The sequence below is a fragment of the Solanum stenotomum genome, chromosome 11 (genome assembly GCF_019186545.1).
Source record: "Solanum stenotomum isolate F172 chromosome 11, ASM1918654v1, whole genome shotgun sequence".
Classification (NCBI taxonomy): Eukaryota; Viridiplantae; Streptophyta; class Magnoliopsida; order Solanales; family Solanaceae; genus Solanum; species Solanum stenotomum.
The window spans coordinates 54784245-54803195 of NC_064292.1; the positions used below are offsets into that span (position 1 = coordinate 54784245).

Below are 18951 nucleotides of genomic sequence, written 5' to 3' on the forward strand. Positions count from 1 at the left end.
ATGTTAATTCAACAACTGTAATTTATTAAAGAAGAGATCATAGTTAGTTGCTCAGATGCTAAACATCGCTTACGTCCAATTGATTGTGAGTTTTCTGGAGCTATTTACAAATGTCATGATAACTTCATTAAGCTTGGAAATAAAAACCAATATGTTAACAAAAAGGGAAATACGCACCATTTATCAGGCGATTATACACCACTTTTTGAACAAGCTGTAATGAGGAAATTCCTTTTTTTTTAAAAAAAAAGGAAGAAGAGGAAAGTTGGTGAGAAAGAAAAAGTGAATCACATGGCCCTACTTGAAAGAAGAATCAACAACTATAAAGAAAGAATGGAGGTGGACGAAAGCTAAAAAACTAAAAGGCATAATACATATATATTGGACCTTAAACTTGGCTTCAAATTTTAAGTATGACCTCTAACTTTCATAGTGCACAATTAGGCACTTTAACTATCCAACTCTTAAACAAAACAACCCGCGAATCCAATAGCCAAGTTGTGTGATATACAAACGCTCCTACGTCGCTTATTGAGCCACTCAGTGGCTGCCACGTAATTAAAAAATTACACGTATTTTATAATTAAAAAAAAAGAAATTAAAATACAAAAGGGTAGGGTCGTATTTTCTTTTCCCAATTTGCTCGATTTTCACTCAACATCAGCGGAGCCCTACCCCTAATTTCTTTGCAAATCAAAGTAAAATTGTGAAGATTTGTGGTCAAAGTTCTTATCTTTTGGATGTTTATGTGTTGTTCTTCCTCAATTTAGTCTGGTTATGTTAATCTTTGCTTTTTGAAAGTTTCTTTTTGATAGAAGCTGTCACCATGAATGTAAATTCACTTTTTTTATACCTGAATTATTTGCAGACCAAGAAATCTTCATTATAGCTCTTTTTACACAATGACAAAAAAAATTAGAAGCCATTACATAAAAAACGACCAGAAATTGTGCACAAAAAGAGAAAAAAAGCTTGAGTACTAGAATTAGGAAGAAGAAGAAGAAAAATGGGATTTTGATTTGAAAAAAATAAAGATTTATTTAAAAGGGATTCATTAAGGGTAAAATTGTCATTTTCGCTTTTTTTTTTTTTACTGTTGTGGGCCTCAAAAAATACCCCTGACGCGCCTGAATTGCGTCTCAATCACGCGTTATATCAGGTTGGATTCGCGTGTTTTTTTGTTTAAGAATTGGATAGTTGAAGTGCCTACTTGTGCACTTTGAAAGTTAGAGGTCATACTTAAAATTCGAAGCCAAGTTTAGGGTCCAATTTATGTATTATGCCAAACTAAAAACACAACAGTTTGTGGTTATTTTAATGGCATAATACATAAATATGCCCTTTAACTTGGCCTCAACTCACATTTATGTCCTTCAACTTTGAGTGTGCACAAGTAGACACTTAAACTTGCATAAAGTTGAACAAATAAACACATGCGTCCTACATGGAAATTTGTGTCCTACATGGTTTATGTCACATAGGACTTATGTGTCTACTTGTTCAACTTTATACAAGTTCAAGTGCCTACTTGTGCACATCCAAAGTTGAAGGGCATAAATGTGAAATGAGGCCAAGTTAAATGGCACATTTATGTATTATGTCTATTTTGATTAAAGAAAGTAGAAAATTCCTTCAAAAACCACCTACCCACCCTGCATCAGAACTCCACAGTAATACATACACAATGGACAGCTAAAAAAATACAAGTGGATGAAGCTGCAAAGAAAATTTGTTACAGTATAATATGAAGAGAAAGTATCCAAGTAGATTTCTCTGTCACTGACAACTAGTCAAAAGAAGTAATATGCGCTGTAACAGGTTGAAAAAGTCTTCATCCATCAAAATGTGTTTGGTAAGGTCAAAAATTTGTTCCAAAAAATGTTTGATTTTCTCATGTTTAAATTGATCAAAAATGTTTCAAAAAATATTGTTCTTACTAAAAATAAGGTACTTAAATTTAAGGAAACAGATTTTTCTAGTGAAAATAGAGAAAACAAGTTTCATAAATGACATTTCACACCGATTATAAAAAAAAAAATAAAATTATCTATCTCTTTGAATGCAGGCACAATTAATTATTGAATCCATGTTGAGCCACCGACTTTAATAAAAGGAAGAAGGAAAGTTAGTGAGAAAGAAAAAAGTGAAAGAGAAGGTCCTTTCCTTAATTAAATTAATTAATGGATGGAAAAGTGAGCTTGAAATTCTAAAATATGTTAATAATAGTTTTCTTGTCACCGAAAGCAGACGACTTGACTTTCAAAAGCACTATACAAACAAGATGTTAACACAAACGAAATTTGTAGAAACTCACATTTAGAGGTATAATTTATATAGTTTTCCTATTTTAAATTTATGTCTGGAGTATGGTGTAGCTTTTTTAGTATAATTTTTGTTATTTACCATATTTCTTTTGTGTCAAGTTTAGTGTTTTGTGTTGCATATCTTTTCTGATGGGACTTTCTTGACAAATATAGTTAAATATTTTCCCCATTGTTCCCGTTTATATCTAACAAATAGTGTTCGAAAAATATTTTATGGATTAACATTTGACAAACTTAAAGGACCAAAAACTACATACTGAAGGAACTATTTAAAACCTACCATCAAACATAAGGGATCATCTGTTCATTTTCCCTTTTCACAACTTCCTAAAGCACAACATCTGATGGATAACAAGGGGTTGTCAAAGATACTTTTAACTGGCTTAAGTCAATCGGTTCCAACAAGCTGGCATTTAAACTACATTAACTGGAAACCTATGATGGGTACCTGACACTGGATGGAAATAAAAGATGTAGTTGCTCTCAACTACTTAATCGGCGTGCTAGATTTGATCATCCGTGTATTCATACAAACTACTTCTACCATGTAGATTTGCAGTAGATAACTACACTTCTTCAGTAGAACTTGGTAGTGATAGAGAAAGTATTTGAGAGTCTACATCCCAATGGAAGAACAGTTGCTTACCACTAGAGCTACATTCGAATAGTCCTGGAAATAGTTCCCCTTTGGACCGCTTGTGCTTTCTGATGTGAAGCGACTTACTGATGGTTCCATGACTTCTTTCCTTCACCTGTTTTGGCACAACTTTCTTGCTTCGCGCACATTCATCTGCAAATGGTTTTTGAAAGGTATTCGTCAGCAAAGGCAAAGCTGTGAATTCATTTCATTGTGAAACTAGATATTCTGATCCAAAAGAGCTGTCACTCACAGATTCCAAAGTTCTTTCGAGAATCTCTCTCACCACATGAATCTAGTTATGTACAAACAGAGGAAATATGTGCCGTTCGTATGCACTTTTGCACTAAAATACCATGTTCCCATTGTGAACAGCAAAAATAATCCAAATCCGGAAAAACTAGAACTTGCTAAAAAAACTTAAAAGAGTAATCAAGATATAGATGTTAGTATTACTTTATCAAGTTCAATTTCGACAAGAAACAACAGACAGTACGATAAAAAAAGATATCATACAGTGAACTCAAACTCTGAAACTTGGTACTAAAAAAGGCGAATAATGGCTTGCAGAGAAAATGAATACAGATGGAGCACCAAGATATGATGCAACTCGCAAGATGTGAGGCAATTCACCGTGTATGTACTCAATTGTCTCACAGATGCATTAAAATGACATATTAATAAATTTTAAACCCATGGATCAGTGAATACCTTACAGAATAACAACCTTTTGCCTTTACTCTATGAACTAAGTGAAATCCGTATATCTCTGATACATCTTTTCACATGAAAATCATACAACGAAGTCAAAATGTGAACTTAGTACTCAAGAAGACAGAATATTGGCTTGCACTAAATGAATTATGACGGAGCACCAAGATATGATGCAAGTTGCAAGATGACACAGTATACTTTTTTCTCAAAAAAATGACACAGTATACTCCACAAGCTGTCACTTTAATTTTAAAAAATACATTTATTTCTTTTCTTTCCAACTTGTTTATCTCATAAAATGTTGTTTTGCAAGTAAAATGATGAACATCAGTTTCTGATGGATAGCATAAGAGAGTAGGTTCTTTTGGATGAGATGGCTATTCAAGTTTAGTTCTATAAATTATATCTGGAGTGCTCACTTTATCAACATCTTCAGTCTCTTGCTCCTGCTTAGTTAACTATGGCAACTGCCGCATAAACTTCTCAGCAGTTGCACAGGCCTGAAAAACCCACCAAAATTTTACTTCACGGAGGAAAAACTAGTTCTGTAACTAATGCAGCACATAAGCAAAGACAAAGAACTCAGAGAATGTTTCCCTTACTCGAGGAGTTAATATTGATATAGAAGCATCTACAAATTAAGTTGAGAACTATGCCATTTTTTGCCGACTACAGGGGATTCATGATCAAATATTACACAGCAAAGACAAAGAATTTTAGAAATATGTCCTTATAAAAGACTCCGGTTTAACCAATTTGAACAAAGGAAATAGCAATTGAAGTATTCATCTGCTCAAAAACCATGATAATTCAAAACAAATATGATAATTAATTATTTAGGAGAAAGCCTAGTCCGTTATTCACATTGAAAAGGGTGAGTAAACTAGTATATATACCTATATTTAAGCAAATATCCTGGGCTTGTGGGAAAGAGCTGCAAAGTTTCTGAATAGACTGGCTTCATCTTGGTGTTGGTTCATCATTGTTTCTGAGAAGAGGAGCAACTGGCCTCAATCTTATATAGGTTCATCTTTATACAACAAACGAAGTCCAAACTCCTTCCTTTCTCCAGGGGAATATAACCTAATGCGCCCATAGTCATTCGGTGTTCTTTCATTTGCCTTGGATGTATCCCATAAGCCAGCAAGAGTATCAAGAAAAAATGCATAGCAGATTCTGCAGGACATTCTGGATGGTTGGATAAGGCAATTTTTTGGATGATACGAGTCACCAGCCTCCCATCATAACAAATCAAGTGAGCTTCAGCGTTAAATTAATTTGCCAGAGTAACATAAAGCAAATCCCAAGAAGTTATCACTTACATACCAATTTTCAGGCAATTTGAGTGATATACTAAAACCATTTTCCTGATGGTGGAACCATCTTGGGATATTCTCCGCCAAACTCATAAACACTCTTAGTGACAAGGAATCTGAAGCAGAGATGTCATGCTGCAATAATGAGATATTCTGAAACAACTAATTACAGATCCAATCTGCATCGATTGTGTGTAATTGCTGTGGAAATTCTGGCAGCTGTGTAAGCCTCTTGCAATCTGATAAGTCCAAGGATCGAAGAGCACCAAAATGGGCTATGCTTCGAGGCAAATACCCAAAACTATTTCCACTGAGATTCAACTCTTTCAAAGAGGATAAGCATCCAATGTCTTCCGGAAGTCCTCCATCTATTAAATTGCAGCAATTGAGTTTCAACGTATTCAAGTTTAGCATCCCCGTGAAACCTGGAAACTCCTTCAGCTTGTAGCAATCTGATAAGTCCAAGGATTGAAGAGCACTAAGTTGGGCTATGCTTTGAGGTAAATGCTTAAAGTTATTTCTATTGAGATACAATTTTTCAACAAGGATAAGCATCCAATGTCTTCCGGAAGCCCTCCATCTATTAAATTGCAGTAACTGAGATCCAGATCTTCCAATGAGTGTAACCCTTCATTCACCTCAGGGAACACAAAGGACACTTCACATTTAACCTTGTTCAAGCGGACGATGGAAGACGGAAGCCGTGAAATTAGAGTATCTCTGGCATGAAGCTCCTTTAAGTTTTCTAAATCACCAATCTCTTCTGGCAAGCTTTCAATCTTTGAGCAGCACACAATTAGCTTCACCAATCTCTAAACTATGGCAATCATCTAGGTGCAGATATTCAATAGATTCCACATTAACACATGGAAACCTCTTAAGGCGTTAACAATAAGTCAAATGTAACTAAATGAGTTTTCTGCAACTTCCCACGGAATGGTGAACCTCTTCAAGATTCTTACATTTACTTAGATATAAATACTCCAAATTTGGCATCCTCGTGAAATCTGGTGTTCGCATCAGGCTTTGAGTTGCTGAGATCTAGCACTCGTAAAGACGGCAAATGCTGCTATTCAGAAACACAGAAGAATAAGAATTAGGCTGCTATTCAGAACACAGAAATATTAGNGCACAAGTAGACACTTAAACTTGCATAAAGTTGAACACACATGCGTCCTACATGGAAATTTGTGTCCTACATGGTTTATGCCACGTAGGACTTATGTGTTTACTTGTTCAACTTTATATAAGTTCAAGTGCCTACTTGTGTACACCCAAAGTTGAAGGGCATAAATGTGAAATGAGGCCAAGTTAAAGAGCACATTTATGTATTATGTCTATTTTGATTAAAGAAAGTAGAAATTCCTTCAAAAACCACCTACCCACCCTGCATCAGAACTCCACAGTAATACATACACAATGGACAGCTAAAAAAAATACGAGTGGATGAACCTGCAAAGAAAATTTGTTACAGTATAATATGAAGAGAAAGTATCCAAGTAAATTTCTGTCACTGACAACTAGTCAAAAGAAGTAATATGTGCAGTAACAGGTTGAATAAGTCTTCATCCATCAAAATGTGTTTGGTAAGGACGAAAATTTGTTCCAAAAAATGTTTGATTTTCTCATGTTTAAATTGATCAAAAATGTTTCAAAAAATATTGTTCTTACTAAGGAAACTGATTTTTCTAGTGGAAATAGAGAAAACAAGTTTCATAAATGACATCACAAGGTCCTTTCCTTAATTAAACTAATTTATGGATGGAAAAAGTGAGCTTGAAATTCTAAAATATGTTAATAATGGTTTTCTTTGTCACCGAAAGCAGACGACTTGACTTTCAAAAGCACTATACAAAGAAGATGTTAACACAAATGAAATTTGGCAGAAACTCACATTTAGAGGTATAATTTATATAGTTTTCCTATTTTAAATTTATGTCTGGAGTATGGTGTAGCTTTTTTAGTATAATTTTTGTTATTTACCATATTTCTTTTTAGTGTCAAGTTTAGTCTTTTGTGTTGCATATCTTTTCTGATGGGACTTTCTTGACAAATATAGTTAAATATTTTCCCCATTGTTCCCATTTATATCTAACAAATAGTGTTTGAAAAATATTTTATGGATTAACATTTGACAAACTTAAAGGACCAAAAATTATATAATGAAGGAACTATTTAAAATCTACCATCAAACATTAGGGATCATTTCCCTTTTCACAGCTTCCTTAAGCACAACATCTGATGGATAACAAGGGGTTGTCAAAGATACTTTTAACTGGCTTAAGTCAATTGGTTCCAACACTGGAAACCCTATGCCGGGTACCAGACACTGGACGGAAATAAAAGATGTAGTTGCTCTCAACTATTTAATCCGCGTGCTAGATTTGATCATCCGCAGTATATTCATACAAACTACTTCTACCATGTAGATTTGCAGTAGATAACTACACTTCTTCAGTAGAACTTGGTAGTGGTAGAGAAAGTATTTGAGAGTCTACATCCCAATGGAAAAACAGTTGCTTACCACTAGAGCTACATTCAAATATTCCTGGAAATAGTTCCCCTTTGGACCGCTTGTGCTTTCTGATGTGAGGCGACTTACTGATGGTTCCATGACTTCTTTCCTTCACCTGTTTTGGCACAACTTTCTTGCTTTGCGCACATTCATCTGCAAATGGTTTTTGAAAGGTATTCGTCAGCAAAGGCAAAGCTGTGAGTTCATTTCATTGTGAAACTAGGTATTCTGATCCAAAAGAGCTGTCACTCACAGATTCCAAAGTTCTTTCGAGAATCTCTCTCACCACAAGAATCTAGTTATGTACAAACAGAAGAAATATGTGCCGTTCGTATGCACTTTTGCTCTCAAATACCATGTTCCCATTGTAAACAGCAAAAATAATCCAAATCCAAAAACACTAGAACTTGTTAAAAAAACTTAAAGAGTAATCGAGATATAGATGTTAGTATTACTTTATCAAGTTCGATTTCGACAAGAAACAACAGACAGTACGATAGAAAAGAGCAAACTCAAACTCTGAAACTTGGTACTAAAAAAGGCGAATAATGGCTTGCAGAGAAAATGAATACAGATGGAGCACCAAGATATGATGCAACTCGCAAGATGTGAGGCAATTCACCGTGTATGTACTCAATTGTCTCACAGATGCATTAAAATGACGTATTGATAAATTTTAAACCCGTGGATCAGTGAATACCTTACAGAATAACAACCCTTTGCCTTTACTCTATGAACTAAGTGAAATCTGTATATCTCTGATACATCTTTTCACATGAAAATCATACAACAAATTCAAAATCTGAGCTTAGTACTCAAGAAGACAGAATATTGGCTTGCACTAAATGAATTATGACGGAGCACCAAGATATGATGCAAGTTGCAAGATGACACAGTATACTTTTTTCTCAAAAAAATGACACAGTATACTCCACAAGCTGTCACTTTAATTTTTAAAAAATGCATTTATTTCTTTTCTTTCCAACTTGTTTATCTCATAAAATGTTGTTTTGTAAGTAAAATGATGAACATCAGTTTCTGATGGATAGCATAAACTCCTCAGCAGCTGCACAGGCCTGAAAAACCCACCAAAATTTTACTTCACGGAGGAAAAACTAGTTCTGTAACTAATGCAGCACATAAGCAAAGACAAAGAACTCAGAGAATGTTTCCCTTACTCGAGGAGTTAATATTGATATAGAAGCATCTACAAATTAAGTTGAGAACTACGCCATTTTTTGCCGACTATAGGGGATTCATGATCAAATATCACACAGCAAAGATAAAGAATTTAGAAATATGTCCTTATAAAAGACTCCGGTTTAACCAATTTGAACAAAGGGAATAGCAATTGAAGTATTCATCTGCTCAAAGACCATGATAATTCAAAACAAATATGATAATTAATTATCTAGGAGAAAGCCTAGTTCGTTATTCACATTGAGAAGGGTGAGTAAAGTAGTATATATACCTATATTTAAGCTAATATCCTGGGCTTGTGGGAATGAGCTGCAAAGTTTCTGAATAGACTGGCTTCATCTTGGTGTTGGTTCATCATTGTTTCTGAGAAGATGAGCAACTGACTTCAATCTTAGGTTCATCTTTATACAACAACCTAAGTCCAAGCTCCTTCCTTTCTCCAGGGGAATATAACCTAATGCGCCCATAGTCATTCGGTGTTCTTCCATTTGCCTTGGATGTATCCCATAAGCCAGCAAGAGGTATCAAGAAAAAATGCATAGCAGATTCTGCAGGACATTCTGGATGGTTGGATAAGGCAATTTTTTGGATGATACGAGTCACCAGCCTCCCATCATAACAAATCAAGTGAGCTTCAGCGTTAAATTAATTTGCCAGAGTAACATAAAGCAAATCCCAAGAAGTTATCACTTACATACCAATTTTCAGGCAATTTGAGTGATATACTAAAACCATTTTCCTGATGGTGGAACCATCTTGGGATATTCTCCGCCAAACTCATAAACACTCGTAGTGACAAGGAATCTGAAGCAGAGATGTCATGCTGCAATAATGAGATATTCTGAAACAATGAATTACAGATCCAATCATTACTCCAATCTGCATCGATTGTATGTAATTGCTATGGAAATTCTGGCAGCTGTGTAAGCCTCTTGCAATCTGATAAGTCCAAGGATCGAAGAGCACCAAGCTGGGCTATGCTTCGAGGCAAATACTCAAAACTATTTCCACTGAGATTCAACTCTTTCAAAGAGGATAAGCATCCAATGTCTTCCGGAAGTCCTCCATCTATTAAATTGCAGCAATTGAGTTTCAAAGTATTCAAGTTTAGCATCCCCGTGAAACCTGGAAACTCTTTCAGCTTGTAGCAATCTGATACGTCCAAGGATTGAAGAGCACTAAGTTGGGCAATGCTTTGAGGCAAATGCTCAAAGTTATTTCTATTGAGATACAATTTTCTCAACGAGGATAAGCATCTAATGTCTTCCGGAAGTCCTCCATCTATTAAATTGCAGTAACTGAGATCCAGATCTTCCAATGAGCGTAACCCTTCATTCACCTCAGGGAACACAAAGGACACTTCATATTTTAATTTTTGTCTGGAAAAAGTCAATAATTTAACCTTGTTCAAGCGGACGATGGAAGACGGAAGCCATGAAATTAGAGTATCTCTGGCATGAAGCTCTTTTAAGTTTTCTAAATCACCAATCTCTTCTGGCAAGCTTTCATGCTTTGAGCAGCACACAATTAGCTTCACCAAACCTTTCAACTTACAAATGTTGCTTGGAAGAGCAACAAGGTTTTCAATAGAACTCAAATTTAGCTCTGTAAGACGACATGCGTATTGCTGAATAATAGATGATGGTATTTCCCTTAGCCCAGAGCAGTTCATCTTGATCTCTAACTCTGGCTTCATTCTTCCGAGAATTTCTGGAAATTTCTCTAAACTATGGCAATCATCTAGGTGCAGATATTCAATAGATTCCACATTAACACATGGAAACCTCCTAAGGCGTTTACAATAAGTCAAATGTAACTGAATGAGTTTGCTGCAACTTCCCACGGAATGGTGAACCTCTTCAAGATTCTTACATTTACTTAGATACAAATACTCCAAATTTGTCATCCCCATGAAATCTGGTGTTCGCATCAGGCTTTTGAGACTAGCTGAGATCTAGCTCTCGTAAAGACGGCAAATGCTGCTATTCAGAAACACAGAAGAATAAGAATTAGGCTGCTATTCAGAACACAGAAATATTAGAGAATTATTCAGAACACAGAAAGAATCAAATGACACGAACAATGAGTAAGGGCATTCAGATATGAGAATCAACACAGTATTTTGTGAGAAATTAGAATTTGTTTCACATTATTTTTATATCGACATTACATGTTGAGAAACTAAATAAAAGTGTAAATAGAAACAAAAAAAGGTCAAAAATGTCTCCAACACATTAGAAATAAATAAAAAATATCTCACTCTCATTAAATCAAATTTGCTCCTAATATTACTTTCGGGCTTGATATTGCCCCTATGACATTTAATTGAACAAGTAACCTTTATTTGTTGGTCCACAATTATATGGCATTTAACAAGTAACCTTTATTTGTTGCTCCTTAACGCATTAGGATAAATCAAAAATGCACTTTTGCTCCTATTTTGGGTTGGTCTTAAATTTTTACCTCTCAGGGCAATTAATTTTTTAAAGGGGGCATAAGTTTATATTTCGTATCATAATAACCACAAGTTATGTCCAGCACCCTAAAAGAACTTACGCCCATCAAACATAAGTTTAATTTCCAGGAGAAAAAATTAAAAACCGGCCCATTTGAAAGCAACACGTGCAAATAAATGAAGATACAAGAGATAAGCAGATCGAGCAGAAGAAAATAAAGCATATTGGGTCATGGATTAGTCGGGTTCTTTTGGGTTGGGCCAAAATTTTATTTGGACCAATAAATAAGATTACGTGTGTAATTAAAATTTAATTCAATGTCATATAATTATGTAGAGGGACAATTTTAAGTCCGTAAAGAATGTAAGGGGAAAATTTGATTCAACAGGGGGAGAAGCATACATGTGTAATTTTAAAGAGAAAAATGCTACATGTTATCAAAGGATAAAATTAAACTTCGTGTATGCTCCTCTCCATCTCTGTGTCTATTTATCTCTGAATTTGTGCATTTTGTAGCCTATCGTATTACATCTCACGTAAATCTGACTTTAAACACAGAAAAAGGAAAAATAGCATTCCTATATATGTTTTGTAAATTATCAAATGGAGAGGAGCAATTTATAGGCTAGAAGATTGCTCAAAATTAGGACAAGTGTCCATGACACTTGACACTTGTCCACAAAGGTTGGAGCAAGTTAACAACAAAGAGGCCAGCACTTTCTTATCAATTACCATCTTTTCCAAGTAAACAATTAGCTTCTTAACTACACTTCATTTTATTAAATTTTGGCTTTTCAAATACTTTTCTAAAATAATCTTTTGAAATAAATAATTTGCTTACAAGAACGAGAGTGTATTTTAAGTTCAGTTAGTCAAGTAAATGAGTTTCTTTAAGGTTGTCAATAGTTCAGGAACGAAACAAATAATTTACACCGAATTTAGAGATGTTTTCTGTACTTCTCTCCATATATTTTTATTAAAATTTTTGGCTCCGCCACTTATAAAATATCCATTTTTCCATTTAAGATCTGCAAGAATATTCATTACTAGCATGCTGACTGCTGTCAGAGATACTACAAACATATTGATATTTGTGGGGCCAAAAAAAATCCTAATCTGAGCTACTTTCAATTTCCTTCTCTTGTCTATTTGGAACTATGTTACTCAGACTCTTCAAATTTGGGTACGTATTGGATCCTCCAAAATATGATACGGTGCTTCAATATTTTTGAAAAATCCGAACAACATAGATTTGCGCTATGTGGTAAACAATTTTGAACCTCAAGAAGATTATGTTAGTGGATGTTGTCTTTAACACCAAACAAAAAAATTTAAAAATACTTGGATGGAAGGGGTAGAGGGCGGATTGATTTCTCATATGATCACTCAGAAAGTCATATACTTTCTGTGATAATAACTACTAGTTGAATGATCATCTGGACAAGCTCGATTAAGTCAACTAAGAAATGTGTAGCCAAAATCCAAATGTATAGTGAAATTGATTAACAAGTTATGTCTTCAAGGTCAATATAGTTTTTGAGTTTATGATATAAAAAATTATGTCAATCTCAATTGATTTTTCAGGCATGAAATTGTTGGAGTGGTAACTGAGGTTGGTAACAAGGTAGACAAGTTCAAAATCGGAGACAAAATAGGCGTTGGATATCTAGTAGGATCATGTAACGAATGTGAAAATTGTACCAACGATCTCGAGAATTACTGTCCTGGACAAGTATTGACAGCCAATGGTACTCACTCTGATGGAACCATCACTCACGGTGGTTACTCCGATCTCATGGTTGTCAACGAGCATTTTATCGTTCGTTGGCCTGATAATTTGCCAATGGAAGCTGCTCCCCTGTTATGTGCAGGGGTCACAACTTATAGCCCTTTGAGATATTACATTGGTGTTGTTGGTCTTGGTGGTCTTGGACATATGACTGTGAAATTCGCCAAGGCGTTTGGAACCAAAGTTACTGTCATTAGTGCATCTCTTAGTAAAAAAGACGAGGCAATTGAATGTTTAGGACAGACTCATTTTTGGTTAGTCGTGATCATGAACAAATGCAGGTCAGTCGATCAATCAACTTAGCTTCAATCACAAATTTACAATGATATTCATGTGACATAAGTATGAATTTTCGTTTGCACGTGTAAATACGAGCAGGCAGCAGGGGGTTCACTTGATGGAATCATTGACACTGTTTCCGCGGTTCATCCTATTTTTCCATTGCGTAATTTGTTGAAAACTAATGGGAAGCTAGTGTAACATCCGGCAATTTGAAATATCTATGAAGAGGCTTAGAATTGGAATTTATCATTTTTGGAAATTTGGCTAAGTTCAGAATCTGGAAATTTGGCTAAATTCAGAATCTGGAAAATTTGGTTAAGTGTGGAAAAAAATGAGCTTCTGGCCAACTTTGAGCAGTCATAACTCCTAGCTCAGGATAAGTTAGGAGTATTCCTAGTTATGTTTTCGAAGCTCGTGGAATAATCTTTCCAACGCCACCGAGTTTTCTCGATTCCGACTTCGTATGAGTGAGTTATTCCCTTTGGAAGTTGGGCAGTTGGCAGGGAAATCCGTCCGGAAATTTTAAGGGCATTTTGGTCTTTTCACTAATCAATTGTTTTGGTTATATTAAAGTGTTAGACTGATTTTAGATCAGTTTGTCTCTTTTTTTTAAAGAGTAAAGAGCTAGGGCTTGGGAGAGAAGAGAGAAAGAAGAGAAGGAAGAGGAGAAAGAGAAGAGCAATCAAGGAGATCATCGTGGATNTTTTTAAAGAGTAAAGAGTTAGGGCTTGGGAGAGAAGAGAGAAAGAAGAGAAGGAAGAGGAGAAAGAGAAGAGCAATCAAGGAGATCATCGTGGATATCGTCGGGGGTGATCCCTACTAGGTATGTGAGTTCATAGTGTTGGGTGATTCTTTTCCCCACACGCCAAACTCGTTTTATTATTGAAAAAAAGATTGGTTGTGTTGTTGTTGAAGTTGTTGGTTGTGTTGTTGTTGAAGTTGTGGGTTGTGTTGTTGATGCTGTTGATTGTGTTGTTGAAGTTCTTGCTGATTTGGGACATGATTTGGTTGTGTTTTTTAGTGGAATCCACTGTATGTTGAGGGGTTTATGATCCCAAGTGTTTGGGAAAAGAACCTTTGAAGTTAATAGGGTTTAGAGTTGGCAACATGAAGGAGAAAAGTCAGGCTGCTTGCAGGAAGCAAGTCTGCGTCGCGGCTGTGTTCCCTCTGTGAACAAAATCTGCTCTGTTTTCAGAATTTAATTTCGTAATTCTTCTTAAGTTTAGCTATCCTAAATTATTCCTAAACATCATGGGGTCCTTCCAAACACAAATCATTACCCTTGAATTCATAATCCAATTCAAGGAGAGTTAGTTCCAAGTCAAGTAAAGTTAGAAGTCAAGTGAAGTTAAGAGTTAAGCTTAGAAGTGAAGTAAGTCAAAGCAAGTTTTCTTTCAAAGTTGTTCAAGAGTCTTTAGTGAATGTTTTAACTTCATTTTTAAGACTCAAGTTTCAAGTCAAGTAAAAGGGTATAGAGTTTCAAGTCAAGTAAAGGGTATAGAGTTTCAAGCCAAGTGAAGAGTCTCAAGTTTCAAGTTAAGTCAAGAGCATAAGGTCGAGTCCATTTCTCAAAAGTTATTAGGGAACTATGTATTTCCCAAGGAAGTTTCTAAATGTTTTTACATTTGAGTAAGAAAGGAACATCGATTTCAAGAGAGCCTTTGGGCTAGATTTTGAGTAATTATCTCAAATTAAAGAAAGATGTGTTTAAAGCACTTATGAGCCAAAGTATATTTTTGGGAGTAGTCTTGAGCACTGAGTTGGGGACACGAGTTCATATTAACTCAACTCTCCATAAGAACCATGCGCCAACATAGGATTTAACGGGTCATACTTTTTAGATGATCACGTAAAGTTAAGCTAGTGGATCCACTTAGTAAAGTTAGCATCCTATATCACAGCAAGGTATAGGATGGTCCTTGGGCAACGTGAGGTAAAACGTTGTATCATCACTAGGGCTTATAGTGGTGGTTGTCGGTTAAAGAACCTCCCACTAAAGTTATATTACTTTTATATAGTAGAGTTGAGTTTGTTATTGCCTTAATCATTAAAGAACTAAGTTGTTTACAATGTTTTAAAAGCTATATATATATTGCATGTGTCTTATTGCTTATATATTGAGTTCAATTATTCTTGAGTCGTACAGAGCCAAGGTAAGTGTTCTCTTATACTCTTTTCAAGCTTAGGTTATGTTTTAGCCTTCCAGCTCGCATACTGGTACATTCCATGTACTAATGCCAGTTGGCCTGCATCTTATTATGATGCAGACGCAAGTACCCAGGATCAGCATCCGGCACGCCGTTGATCCAGTTGAGCACTCCAGAGTCGGTGGTGAGCCTCTTTGCTTTTCGGAGGACTCGGTTATTTTGTTCTCTAAGTTTTGCTTTATTAGGGTGTTGCGGGGTCTGTCCCAACATCCATCTAAGTATTTAAGAGGCTTCATAGACAGTCAGTTAGTTTTGAGTCTCTCATCTATGTATATATGTAAATATTCTATTTTGGGACTCGAGTTGCCTTTTTGGCCAGATTTTATAAGTTAAGTTGTTTTAAAACCTTGCATTGCATTGAGTTATTCTGTTGAGTTAAGTTTCCGCTGAGTTAAGAAAGCCAGGCCAAGGGTTTGCTTGGGGCCAACAATGGTCTCCGAGTGCCGGTCCCGCCCAGGGTGTAGGCTCGGGGCATGACAGCTAGTGATGGTTGGCGCTACTGAAAAACCACTAGAGTGGCCTGTATTTCCATTACTTTCAGGTACATTTCGCGTAGTATCTTATTCTTCATTTAATTTCTAACATGTCCGTTTGATTTAGTTAATAACAAGTATATAATGTGGAAAACAGGACGGAAGCTAGTGGGAGGGAGCGCGATAGGAGGGGTGAAAGAGATGCAAGAGATGGTAAACTTCGTAGAGAAGCATAACATAACACCAGACGTTGAAGTCGTACCAATGGAGTACGTGAATACAGCGGTGGAACGTCTCGTGAAATTAGACATTAAGTATCGTTTTGTTCTTGACATTGGCAATACCTTGAGCAAGAGTTAATATAGGGACATGTTGTTCTTGTCGTGTGTTTGTATTTTAAGCAAGAAAAAATGGTGTGAGTTCATGAGGGAATTACTAAACATTGCTTTCTACTACTCTTATGTTCTATTCTATATGACACGATAATAAGTTTTCGTAAACAACTTTTTTTTTTGTTTTCCATCTAGTCTTTGATATTTGTTTTAGGGCCCAACCACCGTACAATTGAAAAACGATACGACCCAAGATCAATTCTGGTTCTTCTTTCTATCAAAATAAATCATATTCAAAGGCACACCACCCTTCTTACTTTACAACCAGCCTCCGACCCAAAATGCTTTTAGAAAGATCGGTGGGGCAATCAAAGAGACTTGCTTTTAATGTAGAACCGGGGGAAGAATTATGGCTATAAAAGCCCTCACCCTCTTAGGCACATGGTTCTGAAGATTAAATCAAAAAGATGTACAAAAGATTAGGCAGAAGAAGAACAATAGCTAGAATTTTTCGTCCCTTCTCATGTACCAAAAGCAAGTTCGGAACATAAGGATATAGGGCTCGTCTATTATAAGTTATTAGTTTACGAAGCTATCTCAGATATCTAGAGTAAGGAGACGGGACAGGCTTGGAAATCTACGTTCAAGTCGGAAAATCCCACATTCTTTCTAACAAAGGCAACATTGTAATCAGATTGGAGACTTGAATCCGAGACTTTTGATTAAAATTGGAGGAATACTTATTAGTACTCTATCACAATCCTTGTTGTTGTAAACTTAAACTCTTGTATAAAGTAGGAATAGAAGCATTTTTGGTCCATAAACTATAGGTATATTCTGATTTTGGTCCTTGAGATATCTATTAAAGCACATTTAACTTTAATTAATCAAAATATGTGTTTGATCTTTTTATCTAAGAAGTATGTTGTATTTGAACTACTTTTAAAACTATATTCCTTTTAAATATGGAGTAACAGTACCAATATATTCATGTTGAAAATAAATAAAAAAAAAAAAAAAACTATTTGAAGTGGATATTTTTTGTTTAAATGATACAACTAGCTATTTCAAATAGTCATGTCTCTTTTTCTTTTCTTTTTTTGCCTTTCTATTTTCTGAATTGACCTAACAGAGGACCCATATTATTTCATTCTTCATTAATCTAAACAAATAAATGACTTATACTAAGTTATGTTTGAAAAAAAAGATGCACCGACAGCTTTTATCCCCAATTATAATGAATTGAGATATTGCTCTCAAGTGGTAGGGTTGATGTTGTATTTGTTAGTCTCCTTGACACGTAGTGACTCCATGATGGTCCTCCAAACAATCAGAATGAGGTAAGCTTGAAGGTAAGCTTTGTATTTAATCCTTTTTATTGAATGGATGAGGTCCGATTTTTCGACTAGACCCCCCTAAACTTCAACTTTCTTTTTAGTATTTTGATAGAAATTTAATTTGATCAAAATATTAGATTCTTATTCTTTTTGCAAATTTGTCAATATTCAAAAGCAAATAAAATAGTAGGATCGAGGGTGAGATGTGGGGGTTGAGTTGGGTGGGGTGGGAAGCAAATAATCTACATGAAATGTTACTTATGAAACTTGTTTCTTTTTACATCGTGCCAGGAATTTATTCTCCTAATTATTAACGATTTTGCACAAAAGTATTTTTCAAAAATATTCGACCAATCAAACGTAGAAAAATTAGAAAATATTTTTCTGTCGCACCAAACACACACAATTTATTAATATTTTTTTTCAAATTATTGTTCACCATATTTTCTGATGGCTATACTGGAAAGGTAATCACCAACTATTTATCCTAATTAATTATTGTGGAACGAAATTAAAGTGACGCAATTATCATTTTCGAGAGCTAAATTATACATGCTCCCTTAACTACAAAATCTTTTTCAAATTATTGTGTTTTTCACTTATAAAATTGTAGCATTCCACGTGATATTTCAGGATGCCCAAAGGCGCCATCATGGATTAGTATACACAAAAATCAAGAAATATGCGTGAAAAAAGGACGGGACTATATGTAATGTTTCCCCAACTCATTACGGAGGTCCTCATATAGTTTTGATAGAAAAAAATTTCGGGATGCCCAAAGGCACCATATTCATGGGCTAATACACAGAAAAAACCAAGAAAGTTGGGTAATTCCTAAAAGTTGGCTCGTAAATGCAAAAATGCTTGAAAAAATTGGCAGAACTATACGCAGTGCTTCCCAAACTCACTACGAAGGTCATCATAAATTGTTTCAAAAATTTTTTATGGGTGCCCAAAAGGCGCCAGATCTATGAATTAATAGACAAGAAAAATTAAGAAAATCGGGTAATTCCTAATAATTGGCTCCTAAATATGAAAATATGCATGAAAAAATGACGGGACTATTCATAATGTTTTCCCAACTCATTACGGAGGTCTTTATATATTTGTTTCAGAAAAAAATTTCGGGTGCCCCAAAGACGCCATATCCATGGGCTAATACACTCGAAAAACCAAGAAAGTCGGCTAATTCCTAAAAGTTGGCTCATAAATACAAAAATATGCGTGAAATAAACGGCGGGACTACACGTAATGCTTCTCCAACTCATTACGGAGGTCTTCATTTAGTTTTTTCAGAAAAAAAATTCGGGTGCCCTAAATGCGCCATATCCATGGGCTAATACACACGAAAAATCAAGAAAGTCGGGTA

General features: G+C 35.3%; 2 protein-coding genes and 1 pseudogene across 3 annotated transcripts in view; 1 reads left to right on the forward strand and 2 right to left on the reverse strand.

The window, feature by feature from the left end:
• LOC125843894 (8-hydroxygeraniol dehydrogenase-like) overlaps window positions 1-18951 on the forward strand; it is a 74096-nt pseudogene that overhangs the window by 45345 nt on the left and 9800 nt on the right.
• Window positions 1-18951, reverse strand: part of LOC125843865 (TMV resistance protein N-like) — a 367653-nt gene that overhangs the window by 14650 nt on the left and 334052 nt on the right. The window lies entirely within an intron of this gene.
• Window positions 1-18951, reverse strand: part of LOC125843895 (TMV resistance protein N-like) — a 94395-nt gene that overhangs the window by 12905 nt on the left and 62539 nt on the right. The gene's annotated exons all lie outside the window — the stretch shown is intronic.